This window comes from Gobius niger, assembly GCF_951799975.1.
Source record: "Gobius niger genome assembly, chromosome: 14".
NCBI lineage: Eukaryota > Metazoa > Chordata > Actinopteri > Gobiiformes > Gobiidae > Gobius > Gobius niger.
In genome coordinates this window covers 31,952,853-31,965,579 of record NC_136865.1, presented here as the reverse complement: position 1 = coordinate 31,965,579, position 12,727 = coordinate 31,952,853, and the positions used below count along the sequence as shown (strand labels likewise).

Here is a 12,727-nt window from a genome sequence, read left to right as displayed (position 1 = left end):
CATGCAAAGTGTTAATGGAAATGAGGCTCCACATCTGATCAGCTGCAGGGTCTGTAACATCAGGATCAGAAAGACACTGCATCCATTTAATTTCTTATTTAAAGGTTTTCCCCTGGAGTCCCTCAGGGCTGTGTTCTCGCATTTTCACTGTTTTATACCTAAGGAGTATTTTATTTGATAAAACTCACTTAAAATGGACAGTAAATCTAATGAAAACGAATGTCCTGCAGGAAATGTGTTCAACAAAAGCACAAAAATCATTTTTTCCATTGTACATTTTTCCCATTTGAATTCCCAAAGAATAAATACAAAACTCTTTTAATTCACCTGTTTTGTGTTGAATAAATGGGCTCTTACATAAAGTACCATTTTGTGACTAATTTACATTTTAATTAAATGTTTTATAAACCATATCTGAAAACAAGCTTTGTTTACTCATCCCCGACTCGCTGAATGAATTATCAGTGTGAACAGCTGAATGGTCTCTCCAGTCTCTTAGCACTGGGAGGTTTTTGTACGAGCGCTCTGTGAGTTTGTATCACTGTGGGTCACGTTCGGTGGAGGAACCAGACTGGAGCTCAACTGTAAGTCACTTTTTTATACTTTCTCTGAAAATTACTTCAAAACTTGAATCATATTTTTCTGATTTAACTCCGTTTCATTTTAAAGCCTGACTTTATTTTAATCATTATCCATTTTAAGACGGTCTCTGTGGAAACATCCGTCCGAGCCTCTTGTCGGACTTTTTTACCCAATAATCAAATTCAAGCGTGTATTAAATGACAGCTGTTACTGGAGATGTGACGAGAGGTTTAACATGAGGTTTTAAATAGATCAGGTCCTCATCCACGTCCGTCCTTGGTTTGCCACTGCAGAGACAGAACTTTAGTGTTGAGCTGCTCAGTCAGAGTGTTGTTTTGGCAACAGGAGAATCCAAAACATTAAACAGAACTAACACAAGAAAAACAAACCTTTATCTGTGCAGGAAGTGCTTTAACAACATCCAAAAGACGGCAGTGAATTTAAAAAAGTGGTGAATGTATCAAATAGAAATAAGAAAGTCTCTGTTGTGAATGAAAACCCTCAGTGGTAAATTAATAACAAACAAAACACTACAAAATCAGAAGTTTTTTTCCCCCTGAAATTAAAGCAAAAATATGTCTTAATGTCTTTTAATGTGAGGACGGTTTTATTATATGTTACAAAGTGTTTAATATTAAATCTTCCTTATTCTTTAACTTTATCCCCCATTATAATTGTAACAAAGTGAAAAAGCAAAGAGTGGATGTGACTTTGTCTCATGGGAAACTCTGGGGATTTTTTCTGTTTATTTGCAGCTCTGAAACCTTTCAGTCGTTCCGCTTCACAGAGCTGTTTCTACACCTACGCAGTTTCAAACAACATCGATTTACAAAAAAGAGAAAATAAATCAATTGTGGAAAAAATAAAAATCTTAATAATAATCTTATCTTATTTTTCTTTTTTCTGCTTTTTTTATTTTCCTTTATTTGTAATATTTTCCAAACACTGACAAACATGTGTTGTGTCTCTGTGTCATAAACCCATATGTGTCTCTGATTGGCCCTTGTGCTGTGTCCGCAGTGGGTCGAGTGGCCCCCGCCCTCACAGTGCTGCCCCCCTCCAGGTCGGAGCTGGCCCAGGGGAAGGCCACCCTCATGTGCCTGGCCAACAAGGGCTTCCCGTCAGACTGGAGCGTGTCCTGGAAGGTGTCCGGCGCCGGTGTGAGCGCTGTGGAGCAGAGGAGCCCCGCGCTGCCGCTAAAGGACGGCCACTACAGCTGGAGCGTGGGCCTGACGCTGACCGCACAGCAGTGGAGGGAGGGCGCTGTGGCTGTGAGCTGTGAGGCCAGACAGGGCTCCCAGAGTCCAGTGTCCCACACACTGAGCGCACTGCAGTGTTCCCAGGACTGACACAGCGCCCCCTGCTGTCACTGAGCGCACTGCAGTGTTCCCAGGACTGACACAGCGCCCCCTGCTGTCACTGAGCGCACTGCAGTGTTCCCAGGACTGACACAGCGCCCCCTGCTGTCACTTCTGCTGACATACAGAGCTCTGCATTAACATCTGCTTTAATAAACTCCTCACTGCTTTCTGCTCATGTCTGCTCCTCTTTTATACAAAAATAAATAATTTACATCTTGAAAATCTTGTCATTAATAGATAAAAAATATCAGGAATTTCAACAATGTCTCTGTGTTTTTATTACCACTATAGTTTCATGATTTTATAATATGTTTTATTTTTTCATTAATAAAAAATCATTAAATCATGTTTATATTTTATGAATGAATCACAAACAGAATCCTGGAGTCAGTGACATTTACAGTTTCAATGTTAATCCAAAACTAATTTAGCTTTAATTGTATGTTATTTATTAAGTCACTTTATATAAATTCCAGATGCTGATGTTAAGTTAATGAAAAATGTATAATTATTTTCGATTACAGTGTCTGTATGAAAAACAAATAATAATCAAAAGAGTTTTATTCACGTTCTCAAAATTAACTTTGTTTTAAAAAATTTGGTCTAGATTTTTCTACAGGTTTTTTTCACAACTGTAGTTTTTAAATTAAAGATTATATTAAATTATATTGACTTATTCCTTTACTTTTTGTGAATGAATTGTTTGTGAACAGCTGCAGGGTCTGTATCATCAACGTCAGTCTCTTAATTTATGTCACACATTTATTGATTGTGATTATTTTTCATTTTTTGTAATTATGTTCTTTATATTTAGATTAAGCTCATTTAAAAAAACACTCAAACATCTTTTCAGTTTGCGAACAGTAGCTTTCAGCTCTCCTCCCCTCCCTCTAAAGACAGGAGTACCACAAGCTTCCAGCCTTGGTCCACTGCTCTTTTCTCTCTCCATCAATGACCTTCCCTCCGTTTGTTCCAGTGTCTCCATTCAAATGTAGCCGACGACACAGTTATTTACTCACATGGCAAAAACCCAACTCAAGTGTCAGATAAACTGTCCCAGTGTTTGGCCCATGTTACAAAATGGTTCCATCCGTCCTGCTTAAAACTCAATATCAATGAAACAGTCTCAATGTTCTTCCCAAGGTCCAACATCAAAAATACAACAGCAGAAATATATACGGCAGCTGAAGTGGTGTCAGAAAACAGACGCCTTGGAATTACAACAGACTCAAACCGAACATTTAAAACCCAAGTTAACAAAGTCTGCAATAAAGTCAAGTTCAATATCTCCAACTTCCGGTTCCTCAGGTCAAAACTCTGTCTGAAAGCAGCAAAAACGTTCATGATGTTCCATGGTCCTTTTACACATAACCTACTGTTTAACAACTTGGTCTCAAGCAAACAGAACATCACTAAAACCCTTAGAGTCACTTTACAAACGGACAGGACAAATTCTGGACAAAAAAAAACAATCAGCAATCATCACTACAACATCCTTCAACAGCACAAACTTTGAAGCTGGGAAAATCTGATTAAGTATCACACATAAAATAATCCACAACCAATCATCTCCTCCACTCAGTTTGTCAGCATCAGAAGCCCCACATCTTCACAGCGGGTGACCAGAGTGTTAGGGTGACCAGAGTGTTAGGGTGACCAGAGTGTTAGGGTGACCAGAGTGTTAGGGTGACCAGAGTGTTAGGGTGACCAGAGTGTTAGGGTGACCAGAGAGGCAGCTCCAGGAGAAGGTATTGTCCCGTTTAGGAAAAGTGCCTTTTCTGTAACTGCGGCCAAAGACTGAACTCCATCCCAGCAAACATCAGAGAGCTGTCCACATACTGACTGTTTAAAACACATCTGAAGAACTGGCTCGTTACTGTCATGCAGCCGTTAAGCCCTGTCTGTACATGTATCACGTGACTCTTTTATTGTTTGCACTGTTTTGTATTTGTGTTTACCTGTATAGTGCAGTGACTGTGTCCTACGTTGTATTGTATTGCACTGACATTTAATTTTTTTATTGTTTTAGGAAGAATGTTTATATCTGTCCAGGGACCACAGATGAAAAATAGCCTTTTGGTTCATTTCCGATGCATTTACAGAAATGTTAAATAATGTACAGTGTCCCAGTCAAAAGAATAATTAACGCAGTGTCTGCGTACATTGGTGTATGAATGAGAGTGTGAATGGGTGAGTGGATCCTTGCTGTAAAGCGCTTTGAGTGCCTAATGTAGGTGGAAAAGCGCTATATAAGTTGAGACCATTTACCATACTAAGTTAAAAATCATGCTGCTTTTAATAAATGTGTCATTTCATCGTCAACTCTACATTTATTAAAAAAATATATATATTATTTTAAAACATCTTTTAATTCATTCACGAGCTGAAGTGGTAACTGTCAAAAACATTCATGAAGTCTGTCTGTAAACTGTGCGTTCACTGGAGCGAGTCAGTTTCAGTTCAGTCTGAGGAGGTTTTTGTACGAGTCTTTTTCACTGTGTTGAACCAATCATAACGGGAATTATCAATGTCAGCTTTACAAAAATAAACAGCAAGATCTTCAAGCTGAACTCCACTGATGGTCAGAGTGAAGCTGGAGCCAGATCCACTGCCTGAAAAACGACTGGGAACATCTGACACTCGATTTGTTGCTTGGCGTATAAGAATTTTGGGAGCTTCTCCATCTCTCTGTTGGTACCAGAATAAGAGGTTATTACTCCACACATTGACACTGGTGGAACACTGTATGTTCACGGTGTCCCCCAGGGCGGCGCTCACAGTCTGGGCCTGAGTCACTGTCACTGTCTGTCCTCTGGACTCTGTGATGAAGACGCAGCAGAGGACAGTCCACACGAGGACACACACCAAAGTCATGTTGGAGATGAGGAGCTTCATGAAGGAGCTTCAGAGCAAAGAGTCACCTCTGAGGAATATAAAGAGTCACCTCTGAGGAATATAAAGAGTCTCACTGGATCATGCAGTTGCTTATGCAAAGAGTGAGACTCTGCAGATACATGGTTTGGTGTGAGCAGCTGCAGGGTCGCCTCTCAGAACTGGACCATGCAGCCGCTCATGTGGAAAGTGTGAGGAGTCTCTTGGGAGCTGCGTTCAGGAACCGCCCTGATCGTCAAGAGAAATTGTGCAGCTGCTGATGCCCATTTACCATTGGAATTATCGCTCGCTGTTTTCGGTTTTGTGGCTATTTTGACAGTTTTTCAAGAAGCTTTTAGATTTAGGTAAAGCCAAAGTGGAGAAAATGTTCTCAGTTCAGGTGGGGGTTAAGAGGTTAAAGTACTGTTTTGGTGACTCGGCCCATCTCTGAAGAATTGGTTAAACTGTGACGACCCTCTCGCTGTTGTGCCTCTAATTGTCCACACGGGGGCGACATCGGCCTCTTTTTAGTTCATGTTCATGACCACACATGAAGCACATGTTTACAATAGGCAGGAACCATTTTCATATTTAAAATCTATAATATTAAAGCATTAATACAACTCATTCATACCACGTGATTTAGCCTCAAGGCTGCAGGGAAAAAGGTCCCGGGTTCGATTCCCACCTGGACGGGGCCTTTCTGTGGAGTTTGCATGTTCTCCCTGTGTCTGTGTAGGTTTCCTCCGGTTTCCCCTGCCACTAAAAACATGTACAATAAGTGAATCTTCCAGGTGTTTATGACCATCAGCCTGGCCTTAAATCCTCCTCTGATTCTGACTTGTATTAATAGATTATGATTTATTTATTTTGTAGAACATTTGCAAACACACATACAGGAACCACTGACCTACTGAGGACACAAATATAAAACACTGATTCTGAAGGTCACTCATTTATTTATCAGCATTTTATTTTAAAAACCTCACTTTACTTTAATCATTTGAAGTCTCCGCTGTTAAGTCTTTCCAAGTGTCTTAAACCAAAGAATGTTTCCTGAATTAAGTCTCAAATTGAAGCTACTGAGAAACCGTTATTCGTGCACAAAGGGGAAAGTGTTTTTGCAACAGCCACGAATCAACGGCACATATAGAGTTAAAAGTGGCAAAAGTATAAAATTCGAGGTCCACATTGTGAATGAGAATTGATTAAATCTGAGGGAAAATAGAAAATCTTAACATAAAAACTGTAATATTCTAAGTAATAGTTTTCCAGACTTCAGCCCAGTCTCTTTGGTTCGTTTCCAGTTTGTGTTGAGTTGATTTAAAAAGTGTTTGATTTCAAAGCCCTCATGTCCTCGTCTGAACTCCTGAATGTTTGTGACTCAGAGCGTTGAGGTGGTTAAATCAGCTCCTGCTGGACGTCCCCAGAGTCAGGACTAAACACTGGGGAGACTGGCCCAGACTCTGGAATAATGGATATCCAGACATAAACCGTCCCTGACTTTGTCCTTTTTAAACCCAGGCTCATTTATTCAGACTGGCTTTAACATTCAGGAACACGGACACGCTTTGCTTCACGGCTTCATCCAAGTCTTTTCAATGTTTTACCCTCATTTCAATTGTTTTATTATCATTTTATACTTTGGTCTTTGAGGGATTTAAAGGAGTTCATAACGAGTCGTTAAAAAAGTTTAGTCTGAAAAATCCACTAATGTAGAACAAGACATATTTAATCAATGCATAAATTGTGTTTTACTGTTGTTTATTTTCAGTTTTATTTTTCATTTGAAGCATTGGAAGTTATTTTATTAATAATAGTTATAATTATGATTTATTTGAATAATTTTGTGTGTGAAGAGTTTTACTTTTATTGTAATAAATATTATGAGTAGATTGTTGGAGTTTTATGGTCGTACGTGTCATAAAGTCTGTGAGTTCAGTGAAGCGAGTCAGTTTCAGTTCAGTCTGAGGAGGTTTTTGTACGAGGCTTTTTCACTGTGTGAACCCGCTGTAACCCTGCTGACAATAATAAACTCCTGCATCTTCAGCCTCAAATCCACTGATGGTCAAAGAATAATCAGATCCAGAACCACTTCCACTGAAACGACTGGAGACTCCAGACTGACGAGTTGTAGCAGCATAGATCAATAGCTTTGGAGACTCTGAGCCTTTCTGAAGATACCAGGCAAGAAACTTATTAACACTTGTACTGGTGTGACATCTGACAGAGGTCGAGGCTCCTCTCTCCACAGCTGCAGCTGCAGGAGTCTGAGTCAGGAGGATTTCTGCTCCTGAAGAAGCTGAAAAACACAAGAAGAGTTATTGAGACAGACCCCGCAGGTGCCCAGAGGAGCAGTGTGTGACCCAGAGATGTCCTCACCCCGACCCAGGAGCCCCAGGGCCAGCAGGAACAGCTGCAGGGACATCAGGCTCATTGTGTTGTTGGTGTGGGAGTGTCTCTGAAGGAGCAGCACTGGGCTCTTAACGGCTGGACCAACAAACATATGCAAACACACATACAGGAACCACTGACCTACTGAGGACACATATGCAAACACACATACAGGAACCACTGACCTACTGAGGACACATATGCAAACACACTTACAGGAACCACTGACCTACTGAGGACACATATGCAAACACACTTACAGGAACCACTGACCTACTGAGGACACATATGCAAACACACATACAGGAACCACTGACCCACTGAGGACACATATGCAAACACACACACAGGAACCACTGACCCACTGAGGACTGAGGATTAGGTCCAAACCTCCAGATTCACCTTTTGGCTGAAAGTCCTTCAAAACCAACATCACACGCAGGTTTTTCTGCTCTCAGCAGCGTGGCAATAGCTCCTAACAAGCTCCTTGTGATGTTTTATGTATACTCTTTATTAAAACAGCTGCACAGTGAAGGGGAGCAGGTGGAGATTTTGTCAAAGATCTCTGAAGTGAAGCTACTGGAAAGTGCAAGATATAGAAGATGTGTTTGAGATTATTGCCAAATACCTGCAAAAAACAGAATATCCGCTCTTTAAGACTGTTCATCATGGGTTCCCTCAGGGCTCGGTTTTTGCTTCATCACTATTTAATTTGTTTCCCTATTCATGAATAAATATTTACAGTATTGAGCAACAAAACAAAGCTCAAATACAAAAATCCAAAGTACATTAAATGTGTGCATTATTCTAATAAAACACACAAAAGAAGCAAAAGACACAGAATACACTTTTCCCACTTTTTTGTGATGTTTAGGTGGAATTGCAGATCTAAGCCGACCATTTCAGAAAGTCTTGGACCCTGAACTAAACACGGTGTATTTGCCAAAAGCCCGAGGGCGCAGTGAGCTCGGCCCAAGTGCACTTTTTATTATTACTGCAGCTCTAACACATTTATTAGCACTGCTTGTGTTTCTCTCCCATAAGGAATCATAATATTCATGTTTCATAACTAAATTTGAACTCTTCATATTGTATCTACAGACATGAAAGGTTTTATATTCTACACTTGCTCACACATCAAGCTCAAACATAAATATAGCATTTTACGTTAAGGTTTTGGAGTTTGGAGCGATAGTGTCGGGATTTTTCCAATGTGATAAATATTGAGTATTGTTTTTTACTATTTTGTTTTAATTGTTTCCTTTCACTGTTATTTAAATACAGATGCCAGTGTTTGATTTGGATTCATTTTATTCTTTTTTTTAAGGCTTTAATGGACTTAAGTCTGTCTTAAATACTGCAGTGATGTCTCAGCAGCGTCGGCTTCAGACTCAGTGAAGTGCGAGCAGCTGCTGCTCAGTTTCACTTCAGTCTGAGGAGGTTTTTGAACGAGGCTTTTTCACTGTGTGAACATATGCTGACTGTTGATGTAGTGATAACTCTGACAGTAATAAACAGTAGAGTCTTCAGGCTGAACTCCACTGATGGTCAGAGTGAAGCTGGACCCAGATCCACTGCCTGAAAAACGACTGGGAACATCTGACACTCGAGTTGTTGCCCTGTAAAAAAGACCTTTAGGAGTTTCTCTATCTCTCTGTTGGTACCAGTGCAAGTAATGACCGTTTGAATTCACGTGCACATTCTGACTGACAGAACACTGTATGTTCACGGTGGCCCCCAGGGCGGCGCTCACAGTCTGGGCCTGACTCAGAGTCACTGTCTGTCCTCTGGACTCTGTGATGAAGACGCAGCAGAGGACAGTCCACACGAGGACACACACCAAAGTCATGTTGGAGATGAGGAGCTTCATGAAGGAGCTTCAGAGCAAAGAGTCACCTCTGAGGAATATAAAGAGTCACCTCTGAGGAATATAAAGAGTCACCTCTGAGGAATATAAAGAGTCACCTCTGAGGAATATAAAGAGTCACCTCTGAGGAATATAAAGAGTCACCTCTGAGGAATATAAAGAGTCACCTCTGAGGAATATAAAGAGTCCCACTGGACCATGCAGCTGGTCATGCAAAGTGTCTATGAAAATGAGGCTCCACATCTGAGCAGCTGCATGGTCTGTAACATCAGGATCAGTAAAAGACACTGTCTCCATTTTAGGTCTAGTTTAAAGGTTTCCCATAGAGTCCCTCAGGGCTGTGCTCTTGCTTCTTCAATGTTTATTGTTTTAAGACTATTTTTAGTTTGCAATAATAACTTCAAAATGACAATATATCCACTAAAAATGATCGTCGCTGCATTAAATGTGTTGAACAAAAGAATATGTAGTTTATTTTTCCCATTTTAATCCCCAATGAATAAATACTATACTAGTTATTTACAGAGAATTATTTCATTCCTTTATTTGAGTTCCTTGTGGAGGGTTTATATGTTGCATAATCCATGTCTAAAAGCAAGCTTTGTTTACACATCCCTGACTCGCTGAATGTTTTTACTAGTGTGAACAGCTGAATGGTCTCTCCAGTCTCTTAGCGCTGGGAGGTTTTTGTACGAGCGCTCTGTGAGTTTGTATCACTGTAGTGGACGTTCGGTGGAGGAACCAGACTGGAGCTCAACTGTAAGTCACTTCTTTTTCTTATTCATGAGAAAAATATGTTTAAACTTCATTAATGTCTTTTTCTAATTCATCTCATTTGCAAAGTTTGAGTGTCTTTTATTAATTATAGAATGTAAACGTACCGTTATCCGTGTCTGTGCGTTTCTATCGTCCACAAACAAGTTTAAGTTAAACAGATCTTTGACTCGGTGAAGATTTGCAGCAGTAAATGGAGACGGTAAAGACGGAGTCGCAAATATAGACTTAAAAATATTCATACAAATATAAATGTATTACTCAGTTTTTTTATATGAAATATTATGAAAATGTTTCATCTTAATTTTGTGTCAAATCTATTTTGGCTGATTTTGATTTATCTACTTTTCATTTTAAAGTGAGTTTATATAAAATAGTCTGTAGTTAAATCCGTCTTTGGCTCTTGTTGTTCCTGACGTTTGTTTGATCTAAAACAGAGACACGAGAGAAATTAAATATTTGTCCCACAGAGAAAATCCGTTTTTGCAAAAGCAAAATAAATCTAGAAAATTGTGAAAAACCAACAAAATGATGAAATTTCAAACAAATAAAATCTGAAATGTAAAAGTTTTGTTCTACATCTTTTCAAACTGAACTAAGTTAAAGGTTTTACATAAAATATTTCCCTTATTTTTGTTTCTTCCAAAATGAATAAACTTAAACTTTCATCAGTTTCATTAGTTTTATCTTTTATCTGTAAAGCGTTTTCTCTCAGATTAGTTTAAAAATATAAAAGTGAAGTGACTCTGTCTCAGGGGAAACTCTGGGGACGTTTGTCTTTAGCTCTGAAACCTTTCAGTGGTTCAGCTTCAGTGGAGTCTGTGGCAGCCTTTTTTTCAAACCACATTCATTACAAAAGAGAGAAACATCATTTCATCTTTGTCCAAACTCCTGATTCTTTGTTTCTTTGTTTGTGCCGCTTTTCTTGAGTCAAAAGGATCTTTGTGGTGACTCTGTGTCTCTGTGTCATAAACCCATATGTGTCTCTGATTGGCCCTTGTGCTGTGTCCGCAGTGGGTCGAGTGGCCCCCGCCCTCACAGTGCTGCCCCCCTCCAGGTCGGAGCTGGCCCAGGGGAAGGCCACCCTCATGTGCCTGGCCAACAAGGGCTTCCCGTCAGACTGGAGCGTGTCCTGGAAGGTGTCCGGTATAGAGGGCGCTGTGGAGCAGAGGAGCCCCGCCCTGAAGCGACCGGACGGCCTCTACAGCTGGAGCGTGGGCCTGACGCTGACCGCCCAGCAGTGGAGGGAGGGCGCTGTGGCTGTGAGCTGTGAGGCCAGACAGGGCTCCCAGAGTCCAGTGTCCCACACACTGAGCGCACTGCAGTGTTCCCAGGACTGACACAGCGCCCCCTGCTGTCACTGAGCGCACTGCAGTGTTCCCAGGACTGACACAGCGCCCCCTGCTGTCACTTCTGCTGAGATACAGAGCTCTGCATTAACATCTGCTTTAATAAACTCCTCACTGCTTTCTGCTCATGTCTGCTCCTCTTTTATATGAAAATAAATAATTTACATCTTGAAAATCTTCTCATTAATAAATAAAAAATATCAGAAATTGCAACAATGTCTCTGTTTTTTTAAAACATGTTTACATCATAGGTTTTTACATTTTATATATTTCACATAATAAATGAAAGAACTCACACACAGAATCCTGGAGTCAGTGGCATTTACAGTTTCAATGTTAATCCAACACTAATTTAGCTTTAATTGTATCTTATTTATTAAGTTATTAAGTTTATGGAAAATAATCATTGTTTTAGATGACAGTGTTTGTTTGAATAACAAATCATAATTAAAGCCACAAACCCCCCCTCGGCCTCACACCCAACCGGGCCTCACTCTTGTCCCGGCAGTAAAAGAGAAAGCATTAGAAAAGTTACACGTGTGTGTTTGAACTCTTTCACCTGAGACCACGATCACTGAGCAATAATTCTATACAAATATGGGCTTGCCGAGTCCAAAAAAAGAATAAAGACTTGTGGTTGAAATCGATCCAGCGATTTTAGATTTATTGTAAAAAACTCATTTATTTGCAGAAAACAGAAAATGGAATTACAGTTTAAGCAGTATTTTTTGAATTATTTTGTAATTATAATTAGGGCAAATTCCCTGGGGCCCCAAAGATTTGAGAGAGTGCTCCAGCCCTGCAGAACACTCGATAGATGAAGCAATTTTCTGGTGAGACCCATATAGTACAAGGAACACACAGAGAGATGGACAGGAAACAGCCAAACTGAACTTCGTGTGATTGTACAGTTAAAAAAAACTGAATTTGGAGCCAAAAACGTTCAAATTAAAGCTTCTTTCTGGGAGAGAGGGGTAGTATATGTACGAGTCTAAAACTGTGGCTTTTGTGAATAAAATGGGAAAGTGGGAAAATTGACGAATTTCAGGAGAAACTGACAGAGGGCAACATGCTGCCAGAATAAGAACTCTGTGTATTTTCACAGAGGATGGGCGGGCCACTTAACAAGCCACTTAACAAGCCACTTAAAGGAATAGGCCACCGTTTTTACATACTAAGATATGTTCTTACCTCACTTTAGACGTGTTAATATATCCCCGTCTGGTCTTTGTCCGTGCGCTCTGCCAGGCAAACGGAGCACATACGCAGCCTCTCCCACATGTCATATAGCTCCAAAAAAGCTCACGATAGAAGCTACCAAGCTCTTCCACGTGTTCCCTATTTAAATAAAGTTACGTGAAGTGTTTTCATGCGAAGTATATTTACCCAGAAATGTAGCATGTCGATTTTATAAGCAGATAAAAAGGGGGACTATATTGTGAGGCGTAATGATACGAGGAGTAAAACGTCCGCGCAGTAACTCCTAAAGGTTATTGACGGAAGTGAGCGGGGGAAGTCTTTAGGAGTTA

The 12,727-nt window shown here is 40.2% G+C and overlaps 1 protein-coding gene and 2 gene segments (V, D, J or C); all 3 read left to right on the top strand.

Annotated features, from left to right (window-relative positions):
- The window catches only part of LOC306973752 (unconventional myosin-Ig-like), a gene marked incomplete at its 3' end in the record, with an annotated part of 481,166 nt that overhangs the window by 254,038 nt on the left and 214,401 nt on the right, over positions 1–12,727 (top strand). The window lies entirely within an intron of this gene.
- Positions 194–1,931, top strand: LOC306973761 (Ig kappa-b4 chain C region-like). The segment is given in 2 exons: positions 194–200; positions 1,603–1,931.
- LOC306973759 (Ig kappa-b4 chain C region-like) lies at positions 9,274–11,189 on the top strand. The segment is given in 2 exons: positions 9,274–9,352; positions 10,864–11,189.